This window comes from Terrapene carolina, unplaced genomic scaffold (genome assembly GCF_002925995.2).
Source record: "Terrapene carolina triunguis isolate 2854851 unplaced genomic scaffold, T_m_triunguis-2.0 Scaffold66, whole genome shotgun sequence".
NCBI classification, from domain to species: Eukaryota; Metazoa; Chordata; order Testudines; family Emydidae; genus Terrapene; species Terrapene triunguis.
The window spans coordinates 22,839,739-22,864,759 of NW_020664417.1; the positions used below are offsets into that span (position 1 = coordinate 22,839,739).

Genomic DNA, 25,021 nt, shown 5'->3' on the forward strand with positions numbered 1-25,021 from the left:
CAAGGCCTAAGGGTGAAGCGGTTGTAAAAAGGGGTTGAAGGAGTTGTAAACTTTAGTAATGATGTTCTTTCTGTGGAGTAGGTTAAGTGTACGAGGCCGATCTACACAAGGAAATTAGTTTGGTATGACTATGTTGCTCAGGGGTGTGAAAAATCCACACCCTTGTGCAATGCAATTAAACCAATCTAACCATGGTGTAGATAGCATAGCTACCACTTCTCGGGGAGGTGTAGTAACTACATCGACAAGAGAACCCTGCTCTTAGCATAGATAGGGTCTTCACTGAAGCACTGCAGTGTTTTAAGTGTAGACAAGCCCTGAGTGTAGGAAATCCTTGTTCAGCACAGGGCAAATGCAAGATGTAAATATATATTATGGGCTTAGTGGGCCATCTTTCAAAGAGGGCAGAGTTAAGGTAGTACGGTTGTGCACCTTAATTCTCTATTTCTTGTTTTTAATAAGTCTGAGTTTTACTGAACTCAATGTCCTGGAAGGTCACGAGCTATCACTGCCTGGAGAAGCTTAACTCTGCGTTAAAGCTTTTTGCCATTTTGCCAAAGGATTTTTTTTAAACAGAAAGAGAAACATTGTGAGTAAGAGTCAGTAGCTTTTCAGGCAGTTGTAATTATCATGTAGGCGTGAAGTACGGACACCTGGTGGACAGGGAATGATGATAACATGTAGCTCTTACATAGCACTTTTCATCTGCTTGAACAAATGGGGAAACTGAAGCACAGCGAGGCAGAGACTTGGACCAAGTCCCAGGCCAGTGGAAAAGCTGGGAATGGAGCTCAGGTATTCGGAGTCCCTGTCCGCTGTTCTCTTCATCCGGTCACACATGGACTATGTATTTCCTAAATCCTCCACACCCTAACATACACTTTTTTGCAGTGTTAGGGGATAATAGTTGTGCTTTGAAATGTCTGCAATGTGTAATTGCTAACAAAGCCAGTGAGAAAGCTCAGATATGGTCAAAGTCCCAAGACACTAACAGCTTTATTACATAGTGGTTACAGTACTTTTAAGCATGTGAGAGAAGACTGGTGTGTCTCTTTCCTCCCCAAAACCCCACTATTCCCTGCAACAAACATTGGCAGAATCTGTGAACTTTAAGAAAAGCTGTTTTTTCAGGGAGCTGTTCTCAGGAATGTCTTGCTCAAATGACCCCAAATCTGGATCACTATCCCTACCCCAAAACCTTATAAGGCACAGCAAATTTCAAGACAACCCAGGTACGCAGGCAGATTTTGGACCACTTAGAATAATCAGTTTTTTTAAAACAGAAAAAATCTTCACAATTGTAATTGTAGACTATCTACCACTCCGCTATTATATTTGTGAAATTAATCATCAGAGGTGGATTTGCTATATATGCATATCCTCAGTACAGGATAATCCCAAAAGCACAGTAGACTCAGAGAGGTGAGACCCATGTATCTCAATGTGATGGTTTCAAACTGAAATGAATCCGGCCTTAAACAACAGCTCTGAGATGTGTGAACTGCTCCTTTCATGTCAGTGGGTGTTCCCATCCCCCATCCAGTGCTGGAGACCCTATGATATGGATCAAGCATGCTGGTTCTCAATTCCTCACTCCAGTCCTCACCAGTGTTCTTGGTAAATGCTCCCAGTATCCCTGTTCTCAGCATCCCACCCAGAAGGGCTTGACTTCCCCAGAAACTGTTTCACATGAGAGGCAGGACAACCCATGTTCACACACCCTCAGAGGGGCAGGGAGATGACTTGAGGTGGGTGAGGAAGGTGTGATGTTCTGTACCTCGTGGGAACACCCTGCATCCCATGTTCATCCTTATAAAATGACTGTGTGGTATCCAATGCAAAGTTTGTCATGTCGGGTGTCTTTGGAAGGCTCATTGAGCATTGTTGTTATAGTAATGTTATAGGTTGTAATTTCATGTATATAGTTATGAGGCTGAAAATATGTTGTCATAACTAAAAAGGGAAGGGTAACAGCCCTCCTGTGTACAATACTATAAAATCCCTCCTGGCCAGAGACTCCAAAATCCTTTTACCTGTAAAGGGTTAAGAAGCTCAGGTAACCTGGCTGACACCTGACCCAAAGGACCAATAAGGGGACAAGATACTTTCAAATCTTGGTGGGGGGGGAGGCTTTTGTTTGTGCTCTTTGTTTTGGGGGGAGTTCGCTCTTGGGACTGAGAGGGACCAGACATCAATCCAGGCTCTCCAAATCTTTCTGAACAAGTCTCTCATATTTCAAACTTGTAAGTACAGCCAGGCAAGGCGTGTTAGTTTTATCTTTGTTTTCTCAACTTGTAAATGTACCTTTTGCTAGGGTGTTTACCTCTGTTTGCTGTAACTTTGAACCTAAGGCTAGAGGGGGTTCCTCTGGGCTCTTTAAGTTTGATTACCCTGTAAAGTTATTTTCCATCCTGATTTTACAGAGATGATTTTTACCTTTTTCTTTAATTAAAAGCCTTCTTTTTAAAAACCTGATTGATTTTTCCTTGTTCTAAAGTCCAAGGGGATTGATCTGGACTCACCAGGAATTGGTGGGGGGGGGAAAAGGGAAGGGAGGGGAAGAATGATTAATTCCTCCTTGTTTTAAGATCCAAGGGGTTTTGGATCAGTGTTCACCAGGGAGTTGGTGAAAGAGTCTCTCAAGGCTACCCAGGGAAGGGAGTTAGCCCATTGGGAGTGATGGCAGCGGACCAGATCTAAGCTGGTAGTTAAGCTTAGAACTTTTCATGCAGGCCCCCACATCTGTACCCTAAAGTTCAGAGTGGGGAAGGAGCCTTGACATGTGTCCTCATGGCTTAAAACAAGCCCAGGCAAAAACTCTCCAAGAGCAGAGGGGCAGTTCACACCTCATCAGGGCATGTATGGTCAGGGCCACTGAGAGTGGGTTCAGGCCCCGGTGAAAAAAAATTTTTGGGCCCCCAGCAAGGGTGGACCGGCTAAACAGGGCCGACGGGGGGGCGGGAAAGCCGGGCCTGGAATTTTTTCAGGCCCCCCTGCAAGAGTGGATGGGCTAAACAGGGCCAATGGGGGGTGGGAGCCGGGCCCCCTTCAGACCGCCGCGCCCCGGTAATTTGTATCGGCCCCCCCCCCCCCCCCCTCGTCAGCCCTGTGTATGGTTAGGGTTAGGGTTAGAGTAGCCCAGCCTCACAGGAATAAACGACATTGGCCTAGGCAGCAACAAAGGATCTGTTGGACTCTCAAGTGAGTCCCCCTGCTTCCTTTGGTCAGTTTGGGACTGCAATGAGCTAATGCTCACCTGACTCCGAAGGTGGGGGGAGGGCGTGCAAAACCAAGAGGGAAGAAAGAACATGATAAAAGGGACAAACTTTACCATGCTCTTCCTCTCTCTTCCACCTACATCTACAGACATCACCACCAAGCGATTGAAGCGCTGATCAAAGGGGAGAGCCTGGCTGAAGGGCAACCAGCCAGCCTGTGGTGAGAAGCATCTAAGGTTGTAAGGGCACTGAAAGTGTTACGGTCAGCCTAGAATGTGTTTTGCTTTTATTTCATTTGACCAAATCTGACTTCTTGTGCTTTCACTTATAATCACTTAAAATCTATCTTTCTAGTTAATAAGTTTGTTTGTTTATTCTACATGAAGCAGTGCGTTTGGTTTGAAGTGTGTCAGAGACTCCCCTTGCGATAACAAGCCTGGTACATATCAATTTCTTTGTTAAACTGACAAACTCATATAAGCTTGCAGTGTCCAGCGGGCATAACTGGACACTGCAAGACAGAGGTTCCTAGGGTTTTGTCTGGGACTGGAGATATTGGCTAGTGTCATTCAGTTGCACAATCCAAGCAGCTTACATGCCAGAGGCTGTGCGCGAACAGCCCAAGAGTGGGGGTTTTCCCAGCAGAGCAGGGTAGGGCTGGCTCCCGAAGTCAAGGACTGGAGTGACCTAGCAGATCATCGGTCCAGATAATACCAGGGGAACGTCACAGAGGGTCTGAGACTTCCCCAGAAAGACAACCACCCTCCAGAACCTGGCTCACAGGAGAGCTGGTGATGGGGGGGGGATCTGAACCCCAAAGATGGGCAGAGACCCCCACATCCTAGCACATACACAGGGGAGAAGGAGCAGGGCTCACACACCCCCAGGGTGAAAGGGATCCCAGTTCACACGGGGAGAAAGCACAGAGGGCTCAGACCCCCACCCCCCCAAGAAAGTCAGGCCCCAGAACATGGCTCACATGAGGGGGGACATGGAGCAAGTCTGACCCCTGTGGATGAGCAGGGGCCTCCTAGATCCTGGCACGCAGACAGACAGGATGCCAGGGAGCATGACTCAGACCCCCCAGAGATTAAAGGCCCTCTATATCCCAGCTTACATGACTGGAGGAAGGGAGAAAGTAGCAGGGCCCCTACAAGGGCAGACGGGCCCCAAAATGTTGGTACACACACAGAAGGGAATAATGAGGGCTGACATCCTCCTGCCCTTTGTTCCTTCCTCAGGGACCCTACGTTCCCTCCCCACCCCAGTGTCTCTCTCCCTCTACCAGCCCCCAATTCCTCTCACCTCCCCTAGCACGCATTCTCATCTATCCCCCTTCCATCATCCTCTCTCCCCTTGATGCAGCCCCAAATATTTCTCTTCTCATCTTTATTCCCCCCACTCCTCAATCCCTAAAATGCCTCTCCCCTGCCAGCAATCATTTGCATGTATATATATATTTTATAAATCTACTTTGAATACATTCCCCCAAAATTAAAACCCTAATTTTCTAGTATAGAGCAGGCCTTAGTGTAATCCATGGGGCTTTTTAGCATTATAAAGTGCTTTTTAGACCAACTAAATGAAGAACCAAATTCTTCGGCTAATATTGTAAAATAATTTCCCCTAAAGGGCTAGTGCGTGGCATGCACTCTACTGGGGTAACTCTCAAGCATTTGAGACTCTGATGCTATGAACTCAGCCCTGTTTTGATTTTTATCTGTGCACAAAAAATTGCAAACCATACCATCTTTAAAAAAAAAAAAAAAGAAGCTAGTTTTTCCAGGGAACAGTACCTTGGGAATTCCTGGTTTGAATAGCCCCAAATATGGATCTCTGACCAAGCCCAACACCCCCAAGAGAAACACAAAAAATCAAGGCAATATGAGAAAAGGTACAGATTTTAGAGCACTTAGACTAGTCAAGCTCTACACAGAAAGCTGGTCTTACTCTTAACTATGGAAAAGTTAGCACACTGCTACAACAGAGAGAATATGAACAGGAAACAAAGATGGTCTTACTCCAAGACCATTCTTAGGAAACCAGGAACATGGGTAGTTCAAGAGGCAGAGCACTGATGGATTGGAGGGAGGCCACCTTGTAATATTCTTATATTTGTTACTAAATAAGGCAGTATCCCTTCATTTTTGAATACTTACAGTCCCTATATGTTATTAAAAAGAATCTTTAAAAATATACAAGTACAGTTTTTTCTGTATTCTAAACATGACTTATGTACGTTTTTTTATTTCTAGACCAATCATGGCATAAATAGTATTGGTACACAAGCAGATGAAAAAAAAAGTCAAAACCCATAAGTGACAGGGTGATCGAGAAAGAACAGAGTATCTTTTAGGTAAAAGAATAAAGTCATTACGCAATATTTGATTTTCAAGGTGCCAAGGATTATTAAACAACTGGGAATTTAGAAAATGTACTGAGTAGTTAACCATGTTCATATTGTGGGTAAAATTTGACCCACAAAGATTTCAGGTTTCCAAACCTATGACCTATAGAAGTCTTTATAAGCTCAGTAAAAACTGTTTATTACCAAACTAAATACCACACTACTGTCTGAATACTACACAAAAACAGAAAATGAAATTGACTAGAAAATGAAAGTGACTAGGCTATATTAATTTCTAAACTAGAGAGAACAGAAAAATATGACAGTGAAATGCAAAAATTCAGCTGTAATAATGTAATTTTAAGGTGCAACTTTTGATATTGAAAATCTTAAATAAAACATTTCTTCCCTATTTGTTAGCATCTAATGTCATAATATTTGTCCAGCAACATTTGGACCAATGGTCACACCAAAGGAAGAAAGAAAAAGTGTCATTCTAGAAGTCTTTCAGACAGCTTCAGTTCCTTTCAGCAATTTCCCCAGTGTCACCTCTGGCATTTCTGCTGCTTCAAAGCCATATTTCAGCCTATTGCTTCCTCTTTTCTGCCAATAATTTGTTTTCCTAGCCATTAGTTTTCCCTCCCCAACCTTAAGTCCTTACTTACCAACCTACCCTAAAAAGGATTTAAGGCATAATAATTGTAAAGTGCTTTGGGACTGAATGGAAGACGTTATCTCAATATTATTTAATGTCATCCACCCAGATGTTCAACCCGTTGGCCAAAGCACCTGTTTGTCTGGGGAAAAAGAAGGGCAGGGCAGGAATAAAAGTCTTTGTATACAACCAGTCTTCGCAACACTACTTAAAAGGAAGAAGGCTGGCAATTGCAGATTAGCTTTTTGTTGTGGTAGGATTTTTTTTTTAAAATAAGTACTACTCAAAGTACAGCATAGTTTCAGAAGAAATAACTCCCTAAACTTTTCTAGGAGATGCGTTTAAAAAATTTTAATAGATAATATTTTAGTATACATCTCAAAATAATGCCAATTAAAGAGATCATCATCAGTAATACAGTCTCACATGTAAATATTTTGAATGTAGTAACTAAACTACAGAAATGTCATTTTTGTCTTTCAGATATATTTTTCTTTTTTTGCCTAAGTGCTCTACTAGTTCAGAATCTGGGCTGCTGTTCCTTTTATTATTTAAAAAAAAAAAAAAAAAAAAACCCCTTCCACTCACAATCCTAGAAGGATTTTGTGCTCTCAGCAATCCTGCATTGGCATCTGCCTTCAGACACAAGATTATTAACTTCCTCAGCAAAAAAGCAGAATCATAATTCTGAAAAATAAACAACACACAGGTGGGATCTTGCATTGGAAAGGACTTTTGCAGAAATCCAATTTATAAGGTTAAGATATCCATTTTCTTTTCTGCTCAGCAGGTAGTCCAATATGGAGTATGGGCTATGCGCCTCACATTACCTTCAAAACCAACAAGATGAGACTGGAAAAGATGAGAAATAGGCTGTGCTGCTTTGGATTATGGCACATAAAAATTTTTATCCATAGACCATCAATGATGATTAGAAATAATTACTGAAGACCACATAACATTCTCAAAAGTTTCACAGGACACCCAATTCGCACTCCACCCAGGAGGTAGCCATCCTCCTGGGGGAATCAAAATTAACTCCTAAGGAACACTCTTAACAGAAGCTTAAGTATGGCAAAAAAAAAAAATCACAAAAACCAACTTTTCTGAAATAATTCAAACCATTCTGTACTCTCTTAATTATCCTGTGATAATACATTATTGCTAATTGAGTGTTTATACTATAGTACACAACTCAAATACCTGCAGAGACAGAAAATTAAAATAAAATTAAATAACTTGGAGGCAAACAAGCATGACTTGGAGGCAGAAGTGGACATACCAAAAAAGGATACACAAAGCAGGCTAGAACTGGGCAAAACGAAGAGCAAGAGCAGCAGCTGAAGAGGAAGAGGTCCTACAAGAGTTTGTTCATAGGCCATACGGAAGGAACTAATCAGAGAGAAGGCAATAGAGTTCTGGTTGTCACATGAGCCCCAGTAAGGAGCCAAATGTGTGGTACTCATGACCCAGCCCACAAATACCACCTTTAGAGACCAAAAATTTCAGCACTTGTGGCGTTTCACCTGTCATGCGCTAAACAGCATAAACTCTGAGAATCCTGCACAGATTATAATTTTAGGGAAGATTTTTCTCCCTAGTTTACCATAGGAGGTTTTGAGTGAGTAGAGCTTAGTGACATTCTGTCTGCCTAGGTGCTGTACAGGGCTCACATATGATGTCACAGCACATATAATGCCATCTAGATTATGGTCAGAAGGGTCACTACATTATTTCTTTCTCAAACTGTAACAAAGCTTCCACAATTAACAGAAAAACCACAAGTACACGTGATGTATGGACACCCATGAAAAATACGTAGTTGTCTTCTACATAAATCACTCAAAATCAAAAGGAGTTATTCTCAAATATGGAGTGACAAGGTCAACTTCTATGTTCAAGAGTTCGGGGACACCCAGCTGTGCACAAACTAATCTATTTACTAGCTTCAGAGTACTAATATTCAACCAGATATCTACTAATAAAGTCCCATCACATTAGTTCTTGCCTCTGAGATGGAACTACATGCTATGTAAGTCTTTGCAACTAACTGCTATATCAGCATAAATCCTAGAGCACATACTGTGACAGGAGTAACTACTACTAAAACAAGGACTTTGTGCAGTAAAATGATGGTCTGCTTACGTAGCGAGTTCTTCGTGTAAGCACAGATGCAGAACAAAAAACCCTATAAATGTAGGATTGTAGAAAACATTTTAAAATGAGCTCCTTCATCAAAATATATTATATCTAACCAAAAAAACAGAGGCATTAGCAGCCCCTATACGGTTTTACGAACAAGGAGAAGACAAAGAAAGCTAACAGTTACTCACCAGATTTCTTTAAATAATCTTCTCACAGTCTCTCTGGTAGTCTAATATTATGCCTGTATAATAAAAAAAGCAGTATTTTTTAAAACTCATGTAAACAGCAAATAATCCTACATTAACTATACAATCCTTAATTAATTTACATTTAATATAAACAAACTTTCTTCCTTGGTCTTAGGACAAGGCTCAAAATGAAGATTAATCATACATTACGAAAGTTTTATCATTATATGAATAATACCAGAGAGGCTGAAGAATAACTTGTAACATTAGGATGCAGGCAAACACTGCCTATCACAACTATATGAACTACCACAAGAAAGATAGGATATCATTTCCTTCAGCAGCTGCAAGCTGATGACTCCTTAGAAATGCTTTTGTATATCAAAAAGAGAAACATCAGTGATTATTATTTGTATTACTATAGGAGGCCAAGTCATGGAGGAGGAATACATTGGGTTGGGCACTGTACAAAATACAGAACAAAAAGATGGTTCCTGCCCTTAAGAGCTTACAATCTAAGTATAAAACAGGTGCATACAAACAGACAGATGGTAGTATACAAGGAAACAGTGACCACATTGGGCAGCAGGATAGGCTGTTTCAGCATTCCAGCAGCCTAACAGTTGTTAAGTTTTTGTGAGCGTGATGGAAAAGGAGAGTTTTAAGGAAGGATTTGAAGGAAGATAATGAGATAGTTTTACAGATCTTCCTGGGTAGTTCCCCCCAAGAGTGAAGGGTAGCATGGGGAAAGCACAAAGGTGCTCACTTGAAAATTTAACAAGTGGACGAGCGAGGCTGGCATCATGTGACTATGGGAGGCAGCAGTCAACGTCTCAATAGCGAATGAGAGATGACAGGTTGGGTGGGGACAGCTTGTGAATGGGCTTGAAAACAAAAGATAAGTAATTTATATTTGATGTGATAGAGAAGAGATAGCCAGTGGAGGGAAGCAAAGAGAAAAATGATATGGTCAAAGTGATGTGCTAGGAAAATGATCTTTGCAGTAGCATTCTAAATGGATAGGAGTAGGGTAATGACTAATGCTTTGTCTACACTACGCACCATTTAGCCATACAACTGTGCTGCTACAGCCATGCTGCTAAAAGGCATGCAGTGTAGCTGTGATTTGTTGGCAGGAGAGAGCTCTCCTGACGACAAAAAACTTCCACCCCCAACGAGTGGCAGCAGCTTTGTCGGCAGGAGAACAGAAGATTAAGAGCTCTGTTTTAATCATATTTAACTTGAGCTGATGGCTAGACATCTATGAGGAGATGACTTTCATTGGGACAGAAAGAGACAGATCTCGAGATAAGAGTTCTGTAAGCCATCAGCAGAGAGATAAGTAGTTGAATTTGTGTTTGTGGATTAAATTACTCACAGATGAATGCTAGCATTTCTCCACCGTATTCTTGGTGGCATTCAACCTTCAATACTGACAACCTGGTTAACTCCCAAGTCTAATGAGTTTCAGGACAGAGACGGGCATGAAAAGAGAAGTCAAAAAAATCAAGCAGATCAACTACTTGAATACAAACCTGAACAAAAAATTCAAACATTAACAATTAAACCTACAACAAATTAATCGTAGCAAACGAGAAATAGGCATCTGTTTAATTAAGTGTGGCAGGCTGCTCAGTGCAGTTGAACAATTTCAGCCTTGGTTTCCCCGCTCTATATATGGTGGTGGCATCAACATCTATAAACTCAGGTTGTCCAACATTTCCCATTATAAAACCCTGTTTTCATTTGCTTACAGCTTGGCCAAACTTCAACCATTTGGGCTGAAATTTTCCATGATGGGTGTTTGTCTTATGCTGAACTTTTAAGTTTTAGCATAAAAAAACAGGTCTGCTGGTTCAGAGAAAAAGGTTAGCAAAAACAACAAAAACAAAGCCATTTGTACAATGATAACATCATACAACTGTTCTATTGAGAAACTCTAGGGCCTCCATGCTCTGGAGCAGGGGCTTGAAGTTTGGTAAAGGGATCACCCTGGAGCCAAAGAGGTGCCTTTGGCCATCCCTGTAAAAATCCACCCAAATTCGGCAGATTTATAAGCCTCTGAGGGAAAAAAATCATCATTTGTACATGTGCTGTAGAGACTTCTTAGAGTATGGTGGCTTAATTCTCAGAGAATTTTATTCACACTGAGCATGTCCAGTTCAGACACAGCTCCTACATGCCAAACTCACTTCAAGCTGCAGCCTACAGCATCAGGGGCTTAGCAGGGTTTGAGCTGAAATTGCTTCTCCTGGCTGCCAGACACTGCTGTGGCACTGAGTAGCAGAAGAGAGAACAAGGAGACCGATATAAAGCTGCAGAACTGCCTTGAAAAGCTATGTCAATTGAAATCTCTCAGGAGGGTAATCTTATCAATCTACACTACAAAGTAGATCACACACATCTCAGTTCCTTCTCCCAAACCACAGAGTTCTGATGTTATAGAGAATTCAGAATTAGGCGTGAAGGTGGACTGATAGTATGAATTCACAAAAATATCTTCTGAAAAACAATTACCAATAAATAACCTCTTTCTGCTTTGAGAGCCTCTGTGCATTTCCACTTGTAGGAGCTCCTTGCCAGAGGATGTTGTGAAGGCCAAGACTATACACCAGGGTTCAAAAAAGAACTAGATAAATTCATGGAAGATAGGTCCATCAATGGCTATTAGCTAGGATGGGCAGTGATGGTGTCCCTAGCCTCTGTTTGCCAGAAGCTGGGAATAGGAGACAAGGAATGGATCACTTGATGATTACATGTTCTGTTCATTCCCTCCAGGCACTTGGCATTGACCACTGTCAGAAGACAGGATACTGGACTAGATGGACCTTTGGTCTGAGCCAGTATGGCCATTCTTATGTTTAAACCTAAGTATCATGCTGACAGCAAAAGCAGTAGACCTTGTCACATTATCTGGAAGAAAAAGTTAAAGGGGGGTAAAAAGGTGTATTTCTTCACACAACTCCTCCCAACTCTCCCCCCAATGCACAAAAAACCACTGTTGTCATCTTCCTCTTCTTATCCAGCCCTGGCCTCAGGGTCTTCCACTAGGCTGCTGCTGGTGTCCTGTATTACATACAGGGTGAGTTCCTGAGGAAGCCAGTGTCTATTTATTCAGATGAATGAAAGCCTTTCCACCTTCCCTGTGAAGACATGTGTGTACCTGTTGGAGACTGTGGCGCTGCTGTGCTAAAAAGGTACTATGAGTACACACTTGATGGTGAGCAGGAGAGGTAGGTGACAGCCAACTGATGCAATGAAGGGGATCTGACTCAGTGGGTACCAGCATCCCATCTTATAAGTGTCCCTTTACTATCCGGTCCGCTGCACACTCCTCATCAAGGTGTGAAGAGGCAACGCAGACAAGTTCAAAGCCCTGCAAGCTGTGTCAAAGGACCTTTTGCTCTCCCTGTCAGCATACATGATGGTACTCCCCTCCTGCTCCAGCATCTGCGGTAGTGATGCCTCCTTGCAGTAATGACGTCTTGAACATCCCTGGGCAATGATTTCAGCCACTTTGTCTATAAGTCTGTTTTTCTGGTGGAGTATGCTTGCCTCCCTGTTCCCTGCTAGAAGGAAGGAAGCTATGACAGGTTGCTATCAAGTAGTGCTCCTTCTCCCTGCTGTCTCTGAAATGGCAATTTCTCAGAAGAGCAGACAGCATGACTCCCACTACAGATTCCCCATTGCTGTCAGTCTGTTCCTTGAAGAGGCTCTCTATTTGCACCAGTCCTCTCTCTGGCAGACGCAGCAAAGGAATTACATGGCTGCGTCTCACATCATCCTCTCTGACTAGCTGTGACGCCTCAAAGTACGTAGAGCAGCTTCTTCATGAGTGGCCACTCAGCAGATACAATTTGGAGGCAATGTCTGTGCTTGCCTAGGCCCACAAACACAGAACACTGCCAATGCATCTCTCTGCTCACATACATTCCATCATCTAAAAGGGGAGTGCACCTGTACACAATCTCCAAAATTATTACTTTAATGATCTAAAGTTATTTGTATCAGGCAAAAATGTTTACTGTGAAGAAATTTAGATAACTGAAGTCTCATGTCAATGCGTCAGAGGCTAATTTCAGATATAGCTATGACAAATGTTAAGTGAAAATGATTTCTACAAGTGTGCCAACCTACGAGGTAAACACTTACCTAGAGGTGTGCCTGAAACCACTAAATCAATTATATAATTGTTACTTCATTTATAGTAAAAAAGGGCATCATTCTAATAAATTACCAGTACACCTTTAAGTTTCTTGCCTCCAGTTTTTCAACCATTTATTCTTAAGACTGCATAGCCTTGACTGTCTGATGATAGCTGTAGATTTACATTATGAATTTCATTAATGTTATTCACTACTTGTTTTGTTTTTAACTTCACACCATCTTGAGCGATGAACTGAGAACAGAGGCCATTTCTCAGTGACTTATAACTACTGATTAATTTCACAACTGTTTTCCTCTCCAAGTGTCATTAAAAATGCATTGCTTTTACCTCCTGTGTTTTCATCCAACAATACAATGTAATACCTGCCTTGTTATTTTTCCATATATTTAAAATTAATACTACTTGTCTTTGGCCTTTAAAATCCATAAAGAATCCACTGTTCTTACTTCTGAGACCATGATTTGAGTTCAGCTTGTGATCTTAGGCAGAATAAGTTTTGTGGTCTTGTTTCATTCCCTTGTGAAAGCAGCCCACATTTCAAAACCACCAGCTCCAATTAGACACAAGCTGTCTGTCTTAAAAGAGGAAAAGATTGACTGAGCAAGCATGGAGAATTAATTACTTCTTAGCTTTACAGAAGTAGAGAGTCAGTATTTAGGTCATTAAAAAGTTCTGCCTTCCTATATTTTCTCAGTCTTAAACCCCCTTGATACACATTTTTACATACTATGAAATTTAAGTTCTGTCTGAGGACATATTACAGCAATGGCTACGTTGGAAATGGATAATAAGTACAGAAAAGATTTGCAATATATCAGATTCCTTTCACAGTTCAGAAAGGTGACAAAACCATAGAGTTGAAGATGGAAATATGCATCCTTCAAAAGCAAACTAAACTTATTCTTCACTGCCCAAAAGTTCTCAATAGGTTGAGATTGAGTAACTTGGATTACTTCTATTTAGAATTGAAGAGGGAAGAATGACTAGAGCACCTTGGCAGCCAAGAGGTCCCTGCTCCTTTATCTTCCACAATGCCTCTGCACTGCTCCCCACTCTCTAGTGATTGGGGTGTAATTGAATAAGAGCATCTGAAAAGCCAAGATTGGGTAACATTTAAAAATTAAAACACGAGGTTTACCATCTTTAACCAGATATCATAGATATTACAATGATCAGCTTTATGTAAAAAGCTGCAAGACAGAAAACATTATGAAACCATAGAAACTGGTTTACAAAGTGTCTTTACAGTGGGCTCCCACACCACAAGTGACAGCTTCTGCACAACACGGCCACCTCTAGTATTAGACATAGAAGTACAGTTGCAATTAGGAACTTTAAACATGTCACAGTTCATTTGTGACAACAAGCAGTTTTTAGGCCAAAAATGGTTTGAGAGTTGAAGAAAATGGATGAAAATTTCCCTTAAAGTCTATGATGCAAAGAACTTGACTTGTACTCACTCACTGAGCAAAATTCATTTTAAAGCTTCTGTGAAGCATTCTGGTAACTGAAACACGTTAAAAATAGGACCTAGTCCCCTGGACACAAAGTACACCAACTATATATTTTTTGAGCCAGATAGATTGTGAGAGCAGAATGGTGAGCCAAGATATTCTGAACACCTTGTCTCAATAGTACACCAGGAAAAGAGTTAGAGGTCTGAGGTAATTGGTAGAAAAGAGAAACTATTTTATACTTCCTGTCAAGATGACCCAGGAATGAGTTGTCAGTTGTGAACCAAGCCCTTTGATCTTTAAAGGAACCAAACATTCTCAGAGCCATATATAAGGTAATTGGGGTTTTTGTTTTGTTTTGGGGAAGGGGGAATATTACGCTGCAGATTTAGTGGAATTTTGGATTAAAGTACATGTGCTCAATTTACAACTACAATGTTTATTTCTCTAGCTATCATTTCTAGAAGTAGCTCCTAAAATCTGAAAGTCACAATAGACTTTCTTATTTGCACACCACTACCCATAATAAAAATTCTGAAAGCCAATTAGACCCTCAGTGACACCTGTACAGCCCCACTGCTTTCATATGAAGCCTTCAAGGACACCCATCTGTGCAACCCCTTTGCATTCCATAGCATCGCACAGGTTTAACTAATTGAAACTTAGGGCTTGTCTTCCCTACTGTGCTAAATCGGCACCACTGCATCGATGCAGCGGTTAGCGCGTCCGGTGAAGATGTATTACATCGACGGAAGAGCGCTCTCCTGTCAACGTAACTACTCCACCTCAACAAGAGGCGGAAGCTATATCAGCGGGAGAGCGTCTTCCACTGACATAAAGCAGTGTCTATACTGCCCTAAGTTGATGTAAGTTATGTCGCTCAGGATAGTGGTAGCAACTGAAGTGACTGATGGACTATGGTATAAGGAAGATTTACTAAGAGAGCATTGTGTGAGAGATTTGTGGGAACTTAAGCAATTACATAGATGGTTGTCCTCATTTAGTCAGTAACCTGCACCACACGTGTTTTAGGGTGTTCAAAAGAAAGTCAAGCAACACTGCACAAGTCAAATAATATGATAACCCAGAAATGTAGATGTTTCCCATACGCGCGCACACATGCACACACCATTTGTAAGGGGAAGGAAGACAAGATTGTGTGGCATGAGTTTGAGCCTCTTGATCAGAGTTATGGACAAAGATACAAGAACAGTCCATTTGTTAGGCAGATGAAAGCTGTGCAGCCTTTAACACTAGTTCCCCTGGTCCCTTCAAGAGTTTGTTCTCTGACTGTGGCTCAAATTACTACTGTTTATGACTGGACTGGAAGATTTTCTCACTGGAATGACCAATTGCTCAGAATTTCATGACTATTATAATAATCATGCAGTTATCCCAAGTGGTTCCAACTCAATGCATACAGCAGATTACACCCTGGATCTTGTTTTTGGTTTGGAAATAGGATAGTCAATACTTGTCATGGACAGACCACTCCCTTGTGCTCTTTTGAGGTTGGGACGCAAGATCTATTTCATTGTCTTCCCTCAGACTAATGGAACTAGTTTGGTTTCTGAGGCTCTCAAGAAGATTATTACGTAGGCCACAGCCCATTATTAATGAGTAAGGCTAGATTTTTGCCATGGAGGTCGCAGAAGTCACAGAATCCATGACCTCCAGCAACCTCCGTGACTTCAGCCCACGGCGGCTGAGAGCTGCAGTGTGGTGGGGGACCCCCGGAGTTCCGACTGGGCCCTCGCAGCTGCTTAGCCACTGCAGAGACCTCAAGCTGAGCTCCCCATTTTGTCATGAATATTTTAAGTAAAAGTCAGGGACAGATCACAGGCTTCCATTAATTTTTCTTTACTGCCCATGACCTGCCCATGACTTTTACTAAAAATATCTGTGACAAAATCTTAGCCTTATTAATGAGCTGGTTTGCCAATATTTTTTTTTAAAACCATGACTATCAGTGCAGTGACTCCCAAGTATCTTCTTCCCTGGCTTCTTCCACTGAAATCATCTTGGCATATGGACTGGCTGCAAGATGGAGACACACCAGATCTGTGACTGAGGGGAGCTATGAATGTCTCTTTTTTAAAAAGACAAGTACCAGATGGTTAAACAACAGTTTTTTAACCAAATGCTGATCACTTGATATTAGCAGTGTTTCTCATTTTAATTTGGGAACGATTAGAAAAGATGGTATCAAAGCAACTCTGGCAATACCCGGAGTCTTTAGACTTAATTATTCAATCCAGTTTTAGACCAAAGCATGGTAAAGACACAGTGCTGGTTTTCTGGAAATGGTTGCAAGTCAAGTGTCCATTCAGATTCTTCAGACAAAGCTACCTGGGATACCACTAATCACAAGGAAGTAACAATTGCAAGTTTTGGCAGACAAGCAGACTTGTACAAATGGATCAGTTATTTTTATGCCATGGCATAATACTTGGCAAATGATCACCTTCCCCAAGGGCGCTCTCATGAGGGTGCCACAAGGTTCTAGTCTCACATCTTTCCTTTTTAGCATGTATATGAACCCAAATGTGGAAGACAATAAAATAGGTAAGGGCTGTGATATCTCCAATATGCAGATGACATTCCACTATGCATCTGCAATTCTACTGACCTATTTGATACAGTTGATGGGTTTGCCTGCTGACATGTAAAAATATAGTTTTGGATGACAGAAAGATGGCTGTGATTTAATCCAGACTAGACTGAAGTTATGATGTAGGTTAAGAAAAATAGCTACAAGAAATACCCGAGGTGACACATGCTCTTTCAGTTGTGGAAGTGTGCCTGCCATTTGTTACTCAGCTTTAGTATTTGGAGTCCGGTTGGATTATCAGATGTTTCTGCATATCTATGTAGCAGCTGTAACTAAGATTATTTATCATCTGCATTTAGCTGGAAATCTCATAGCTTTTCTTTCAGACCTAGACCTCACCATAGTGATCCAACCCTTTGCTACCTTGAACCTGGGTTACTGCTATACAATCTATGTAGAGCTATTTCTCAAGACAACTTGGAAAATTCACTTGATGCTGAATATAGGTTGGGTCCTGGTTATCTCACAAAACAGTATCACACAACGAAATGAACTATCACAATTGAGGATCAGCAAAGGCATGTAAGTTAATGACCCCCTAAATTTAAGCCTATAAACCAAAATCTGGTGTAGCATGTGGAAAGCTATATTTAAGTTCTGTTGCAAAGTCCCTCACAGCTGTGGCCATTCAGAAATATTAAGATTTAATTAAGTATGAAAAATAATGCAATCATTAGCCCCTCATTTATTTTGATATTAAACTCCCCACATAGGAAAGCATGGGGCAATTTGGCACTGGAATAAGCATATCTGCAAAAATGAAAGCAGTGAAATATTTAACAGTATTCGAGACGAGGCTGGTAACACTGTGTATTAAGTCATCAGCGCTTGCTATTATAAGCAACTGAAAACAGTCTTGCAACTTTGCCAAACCTGAACCATTTGGGTTGAAATTTTATATGCTGAGTGTCTGCTTCTGGCTGATTTCTTAAATTTAAATCAATCAATCAATCAGCCAAAACTATTCAGTCATTTTCAAGAACTAAGCCAGAGAAAAAACAGATTTTGCCAATGTTACAATATTCTAGCAATCTTTTCTTTCAAATGCTCTCCATCCTTTGGAGCAAGGACTTAAAATTTGGCAGCGGGGAAAGGGGCAGCTTTTCTTTCAGAGATGTTCCTTTTGCTGTCCTTATAAAAATCTGCCCAAGTTATAAACCCTTGGAAAAAAATAAATCACAGTTCACACATGCTCAGCAGAGACATGCTAGAACTTAAAAGCCAATATCTCCAAAGACCTCAATCTCATAGAGCATGTTCCAGCCCAGGACAGAGGGAAAACATGGGGGAGGGGAATCAGACCTGACAAAGAATGTTGGGGCATGGAGGGAGAGGAGAATTGTCACTGTCTGGAGCAAAGCAACTGGGAAAGGAGCCAGGAGAGACAGATTAGATGAGGAGCCTGGGGAGTGAAACTGAGCTAGTGGGTACAGGGAATGTGGAAAGGAAACTGAAGGCCATGGGGTGAGATTGGACAAAGACCCTGGGGGGCAGAGGAGAGGAGGGATGGGACAGACTGGGGGAAAAGACTGGGACTAGGAGGGAAGCCTGAGAAATGGAGAACAGGATTAGCTATTTAAGGAGAATGGAACTGGGATGAGAACCCAAGGTAAGGTGAGACAAGACTGGGACAGAGAGATGAAAAAGGATAGCAGAAGGGGTCAAGTTTGGGGGTTGGGTTTTTTTTGGGGGGGGGTGGAGGGGAGAAGGGGAAGACACAGAAGAGTCTGTGTCCCTCCTGTGTCCTGAGCACACCCCCTCCAGTTTGGATTTGAACTCAAGATACCCAAGTTTCACAGTTCCTCTGCTGTCAGCAAATGTGTGAAATCCACTGGCAAACTACATAACTCATCCCCCTGTAGGACTGCTCCACATAGTGGATGACAATCTACTGCTATTGGTTACTTAGCCAGAATTAAGGCAGTCTGGGCAACCATAATTCACCCCCTTGTGCATATGTATTGTAACACAGTGTTTAATTATGTGATCACATACTCCCACCCACCCATGGCACTCTTGCTTCATTCAGTGCAAAGAATGGATGGATGGTGCTTACTTAAGAAGCAGCTATTCAATATTTTGTTTTTGCCTCCTTTTTCAGTCTCACCCCCCAGGCCTTATTTATCTTCACCGACACCCCTGTGATTAGTATTATGCCCATTTTACAGACAGGGAACAGAGAAAAGGGTCAAAAGTGTCCACTAATTTTGGATACCCAATTTGAGACAACTAAGACCCAATTTTTCAGAGTATTTAGCACTATATAACACTTCACAGCTTCCACCGACTACAGTTGCAGCTGTGAGCACTCAGCATGTCCACAAATCAGATTCAAGGGCCTAGCACCCAGAAAATGAGGCGCATACAAGCAGTGATCAAATGTGAAAGTTAGATTTAAGTGACCTGACTAGCATGATATATGGACTCTGTGGCAGAGAAAGGAAGTGACAGAATTCTATTCTCCAGGGCACCATTCAAGTGCCTCCTTTCTCTTCCTGAAGCCCCCTGCTTCATTCACTACATACATTCCAACTTCTGGAATAATGAGGCAGGTGTCCTACATACAACAGCCTGCTTCACTACACGACCCTGATTTATCTCTGGAGCTGGTCCATCCTGTGCAACGAATGAGGCAAGGGATCCTATGGAAAAATAGTACAAAATCATGTAACTAAAGACTGTATCATACCTCACAAGCAGCTGAATTAAGGTTGCAGAGCCAATCTTAATTCTGAGTTTTCCTAACTTCTGAGTGACTTTGCAACCTTAATCATGTTCTTTTAAAGGTAGCTGTGTGTAACTGACATTTAAGCTGTCATCTTTAGATTTCAGAATCAACAACCACTGTGATGGGTAAGGTAGTTTATAGTCATCAAGATGATTATAGCTAGTTGGAAAGAGACTCAGGAAAACAATGATCGTTTAACACTGTTGATTATCTTCACAATGATGAGGGCTAGAAGTTTATTCCTAGAGCCAAAATTGATTAGCTTTGGATATTGATGTTAATTGTCATTGTACTTTTATTAATATCATACAAGTGCCCATGAGAGCTGGATGGATCTATTTTAATAAAACGAAGTTATATACAATATCTCTCAATTGTATGACAGGGGATTTACAGACAAATACAAAGACAAGGTCCCTGCCTGAAAAACGTAATCAAAATCAACATACAAAACAAAGACAGTGGAATGGAACACAAGTGATTTAACTGTATAAACACACATCTGTGCATTAGGCACTTTTGCTAAAGAGATTACCTTTATGTATGTTTAGTTCACTCTCATCTCCTTTTCTGCCTTCAAAAAGCAGTGACTTGTTTGTAATCAATCCGTTATTAAATGCATAAATAAAACAAACTTAGAAAGTAACACTATAAGGCACCTTCAAGTCTAAAAACTAAAATAAAATGAAAAATTAAGAATATTCTTATCCTCCAGGTCATCATCAAGTATATCTCACCAGAAAACGGACAACATTTTTCACTGTGGCTTTGATTCAAGTTTTTACATTTTGTTAAAAGTTTCATTTTAGAGGCTAACTTTCTGAACAGCTCTATTATTTAGGCCTCTTGCTAAGGGGCACCTGCACTGTAACTGCCTGTACTGTATCTGTTCTGTGAACAGAATTTCCATGTATAGGACTGACAACCCAGTGCCTTTGAGGACATCAAACGAACATTAAAATACAAAGATTAAATACTTTGTAGTGGTTTTCATCTAAGTTATGTTGTACACGGTAACACGTGTTATAAAAACTGTACTTGGTACAATATTTTGGTCTTAAATGTTTATAAAACAGAATAACTATTTGGTTCTGCATTTGGTTTTCTCCTTTTAAGACACAAAGCTTTTGGAGGAAGGAAAGTTTTTTTCATTGTTTACACAATGCTTAGCACAATGGAGCCACAATCCTAGATGAGGCTCCTAGACATTACCACAACTGTTTAATAAATAATAATACTCCAAAAAGCCATACCATTGTAGAACGGTTATTTGCCCCCCTCAATCATCTGTTTTTATTACCCAATTAGTATGAAATGGGAGAGAGAGCTCTATCTCCAACTGATGTCTGTTTGCCCATTTGTTGTCTTCTGCAAAGTTACAAATAATGAGATAAAAAGCTATGTTCTTTACAGTTAACATTAGCAACAGCCAGTTTTGGTGCATAATATATCATTGTAACATCAGGACTCAGATTATAATCTGCACAATGAAATATAATGAAGTACTACAACAGTTAAGGGTATGTCTACACTACGAGAGTAGTTCGATTTTACTTAAATCGAATATGTGGAATCGATATTGCAAAGTCGAACGTGTGTGTCCACACTAAGGACGGTAATTCGACTTTGTGAGTCCACACTAACGGGGAAAGCGTCAACATTGGAAGCGGTGCACTGTGGGCAGCTATCCCACAGTTCCCACAGTCCCCGCTGCCCATTGGAATTCTGGGTCGAGCCGCCAATGCCTTCTGGGTAAAAAAATGTGTCGAGGGTGCTTTTGGGTAACTGTCGTCATCCAACCGTCACTACCGCCCTCCCTCCCTGAAAGCGCCGGCGGGAAATCAGTTCGCGCACTTTTCTGGTCAGTGACATTGCGGACGCCACAGCACTGCGAGCATGGAGCCCGCTGTGAACATCGCTGCAGTTGGGGCCGTTGTCAACACCTCGCAGCTTATCATCCACCTTTCCCAGAGGCAGATGCTGAGAAATCGGGCAAGGAGGCTACGGCAGCACGGTGAGGACCTGACGTCTGAGAGTGGCACAGACCTGTCAGAAAGCACGGCACCCAGCGCCGAGGACATCACGGTGGCAATGGGTCATATGGATGTTGTGGAACGGCGATTCTGGGCCCAGGAAACAAGCACGGACTGGTGGGACCGCATAGTGCTGCAGGTCTGGGATGAATCACAGTGGCTGCGAAACTTTCGCATGCGGAAGGGGACTTTCCTGGAACTTTGTGAGTTGCTGTCCCCTGCCCTGAAGCGCAATGACACCCGGATGCGAGCAGCCCTGACTGTCCAGAAGCGAGTAGCCATAGCCCTCTGGAAGCTTGCAACGCCAGACAGCTACCGGTCAGTCGCGAACCACTTTGGCGTGGGCAAATCTACCATGGGGGTTGTTGTGATGCAAGTAGCCAACGCAATCGTTGAGGTACTGCTCTCAAAGGTAGTGACCCTGGGAAACGCGCAGGTCATCATAGACGGCTTCGCCGCGATGGGATTCCCAAACTGCGGTGGGGCTATAGATGGAACTCACATCCCTATCCTGGGACCGGACTACCAGGCCAGCCAGTACATTAACCGAAAGGGCTACTTTTCAATGGTGCTGCAAGCACTGGTGGACCATAGGGGATGTTTTACAAACATCAACGTCGGATGGCCGGGCAAGGTTCATGACGCTCGTGTTTTCAGGAACTCAGGTCTGTTTAGACGGCTGCAGGAAGGTATTTACTTCCCGGACCACAAAATAAGTATTGGGGATGTGGAGATGCCTACAGTCATCCTCAGGGACCCAGCCTACCCGCTAATGCCCTGGCTCATGAAGCCCTATACTGGCGCCCTGGACACAGAAAAAGAACTCTTCAACTACCGGCTGAGCAAGTGCAGAATGGTGGTGGAGTGTGCTTTTGGCCGTCTCAAGGGGAGATGGAGAAGCTTACTGACTCGCTGTGATCTCAGCGAAACCAATATCCCCATTGTTATTGCAGCTTGCTGTGTGCTCCACAATCTGTGTGAGAGCAAGGGGGAGACCTTTATGGCGGGGTGGGAGGTTGAGGCAAATAGCCTGGCTGCTGATTACGCCCAGCCAGACAGCCGGGCGATTAGAAGAGCCCAGCGGGACGCGCTGTGCATCCGGGAGGCTTTGAAAGCTAGGTTCCACAGTGAGCAGGGTAACCTGTGACTTTTCAGTTTGTGTACAGAGAAGCTGAACCTGCCCCCGTTTCTTTACCCACTAAATCTTCAGTATCCTCTCCATTTACATACCCCGTTTCCCCCTTCCAAAACACGTTTAAAAATAAAATTACTTTAATTTTGTTAATGAACACCGTTTTCTTTATTACTGTTTTCGCGGGAAAGTTTTGACTGTGGTGGGGAGCGGGTGTAGTGTAGTGATGCAAATGACGCTTCTAAACTCCAGGAATGACAGGCTCCGCAGGGGTGGACTGGTGGTTTCAACGGAGCCTGCCAGCCCTCCTGTTCGGGAATGTGTGTGTGGGGGGGCTATGTGACTTTGTGGCAGGGGGAGGACGGTTACAGATCCCCTGCTGTGTGGCTCTGTGATCCAGGATAAGGACCACTGCATAAGATCTCTAACTGCCCTCCCCCGCCACAAAGTCACAGAGCACCCCCCCCCCACAGAACAGGAAAACCACCTCCCAGACTGACCAGGGTAACTAGTGACTGCAATGTGTGTGTGCCCTGCTGCTGTCCTGTCCAATTACCAACCCCCTTCCCCCCCTTCAGACAGACTCTCCTCTAAAGAACATGATGGAAACAGTAATGAACAGAAACGTATTTTTTATTAACAACTACACATGAAACTGGGGGGTGAAACTTGGACGGGGGCTTGGGTGAGGCGGGAAGGAAAGGACTTTTCAAATTTTGGGGAATGAGAGCCTTCTGGTGCTTGAGCAGTCTGCAGGGGTGGAGTGAGAGTTTTCACGGACTCTGCCGCCCCTCCTTCTTTGGACTTTGGGTGAGGGGGGTATGGGACTTGGTGGCGGGGGAGGGCGGTTACAGATAGACTGCAGCGGGGCTCTGTCCTCCTGCCTCCGGTCCTGCAGAACATCCACAAGGCGCCGGAGTGTCTCCGTTTGCTCCCGCATTAGTCCAAGCAGCGTTTGAGTCGCCTGCTGGTCTTCCTGCCACCACCACTCCTCCCGTTCCATGTGTGCTCGTTGCATTTGGGACAAGTTCTCCCTCCACTGTGTCTGCTGGGCTGCCTGGGCTCGGGAGCAGCCCATAAGGTCGGAGAACATGTCCTCCCGTGTCCTCTTCTTCCTACGCCTCATCTGCGCTAGCCTCTGGGTGTGTGATGCCAGGCTAGGTTGTGATACATTCGCAGCTGTGGGAATGGGAAAAAGGGAGTGAATTCCTCAGAAAGATAAATTTCGTTGTGAACAAAGAACATAGTCTTTCTCTGTGAACAAGACCATGCACAGCACCTATCACATGCGCACTCAGGACAAGGTCGAATTTTCGGCCCTCGCATTCAGTGCCTGGGGTCTTGCAGTGCAGATCAGAGAAGCGGGGCAGGACACCGGAATTTGTGTAGCAGGCCGACATGGTAAGCCGTATACTTGTGGGTGCTTAAAACTTTGATAGTTGCACTGGCCTCCTTTCACATTGAAAGCAATGCCAGTCCCTGCTGCCAGCAATCCGGCAAGCATGAACTCTGCCCCTGTCCCACCCCCTCGCGGCTGTCCCAGGGAAAGATCCCTGTATGCTGCCCCTCTCCCGCCTCCACCGCGTGGCTGTAAACCGCCGGTTACAGTTCTGTAAAGGAACAGGCAAGCAGTCCCAATACTAACATTCCCCTACCTAATTGAATGCAGGTCATCATGAGCAACATCACTCTGATGAGGATTTCCGAGACGGAAAAAGAAAGGATGCTTCGGGAAAGCCTGCAAAGACCAGGGCCATATGCTGCCGGAGTACTTGCTTCTCTCCTGGCGCGGAAATGTTTCCTACTACGGAGGACCCAATAAGGCCGCTCTCCCCAGGAACCTGATGCAAAGGCTTTCCAATTACCTCCAGGAGAGCTTCGTGGAGATGTCAATGGAGGATTTCAGCTCTATCCCCGGACATATAGACCGGATTTTACTGTAGCTGCACTGGCAGGGATTAAACAGTAGAACTGCTTGGGCAGAACAATCATGCTACACCGGACATTGTTAGATTTTTTTTAAGTAGTTGCACTGCCAGGGAGTGAACAGTTAAGCGCCTAGGGCAAAGTAATCATGAAAAACCCATTCTTAATATTCCTGTTCTGTTAAAAATAAATGTTTACATGTTTAAAACACTTACTGGCTGATCCTTCCCCTGATTCTGTGTCCGGGTTAACGGCTGGGGACGGTTGGTAGGGGATCTCTGTAAGTGTGATGAAGAGATCCTGGCTGTCGGGGAAATCAGCGTTGTAAGCGCTGTCGACTGCCTCGTCCTCCTCATCTCCTTCCTCATTTTCCCCGTCCGCTACCATGTCCGAAGAACCGGCCGTCGACAATATCC

At 43.0% G+C, this 25,021-nt stretch overlaps 1 protein-coding gene and 1 pseudogene across 2 annotated transcripts in view; one reads left to right on the plus strand and one right to left on the minus strand.

Moving 5' to 3' along the window:
* The window catches only part of FBXW7 (F-box and WD repeat domain containing 7), a 280,045-nt gene that overhangs the window by 227,638 nt on the left and 27,386 nt on the right, over window positions 1–25,021 (minus strand). For both annotated transcript variants that reach the window (XM_026647851.1, XM_024207582.2), the window contains exon 2: window positions 8,554–8,606. The gene's annotated coding sequence lies outside the window, so the exon portion shown is untranslated. The remainder of the gene's footprint in view (window positions 1–8,553; window positions 8,607–25,021) is intronic.
* LOC113406011 overlaps window positions 1–25,021 on the plus strand; it is a 158,324-nt pseudogene that overhangs the window by 67,780 nt on the left and 65,523 nt on the right.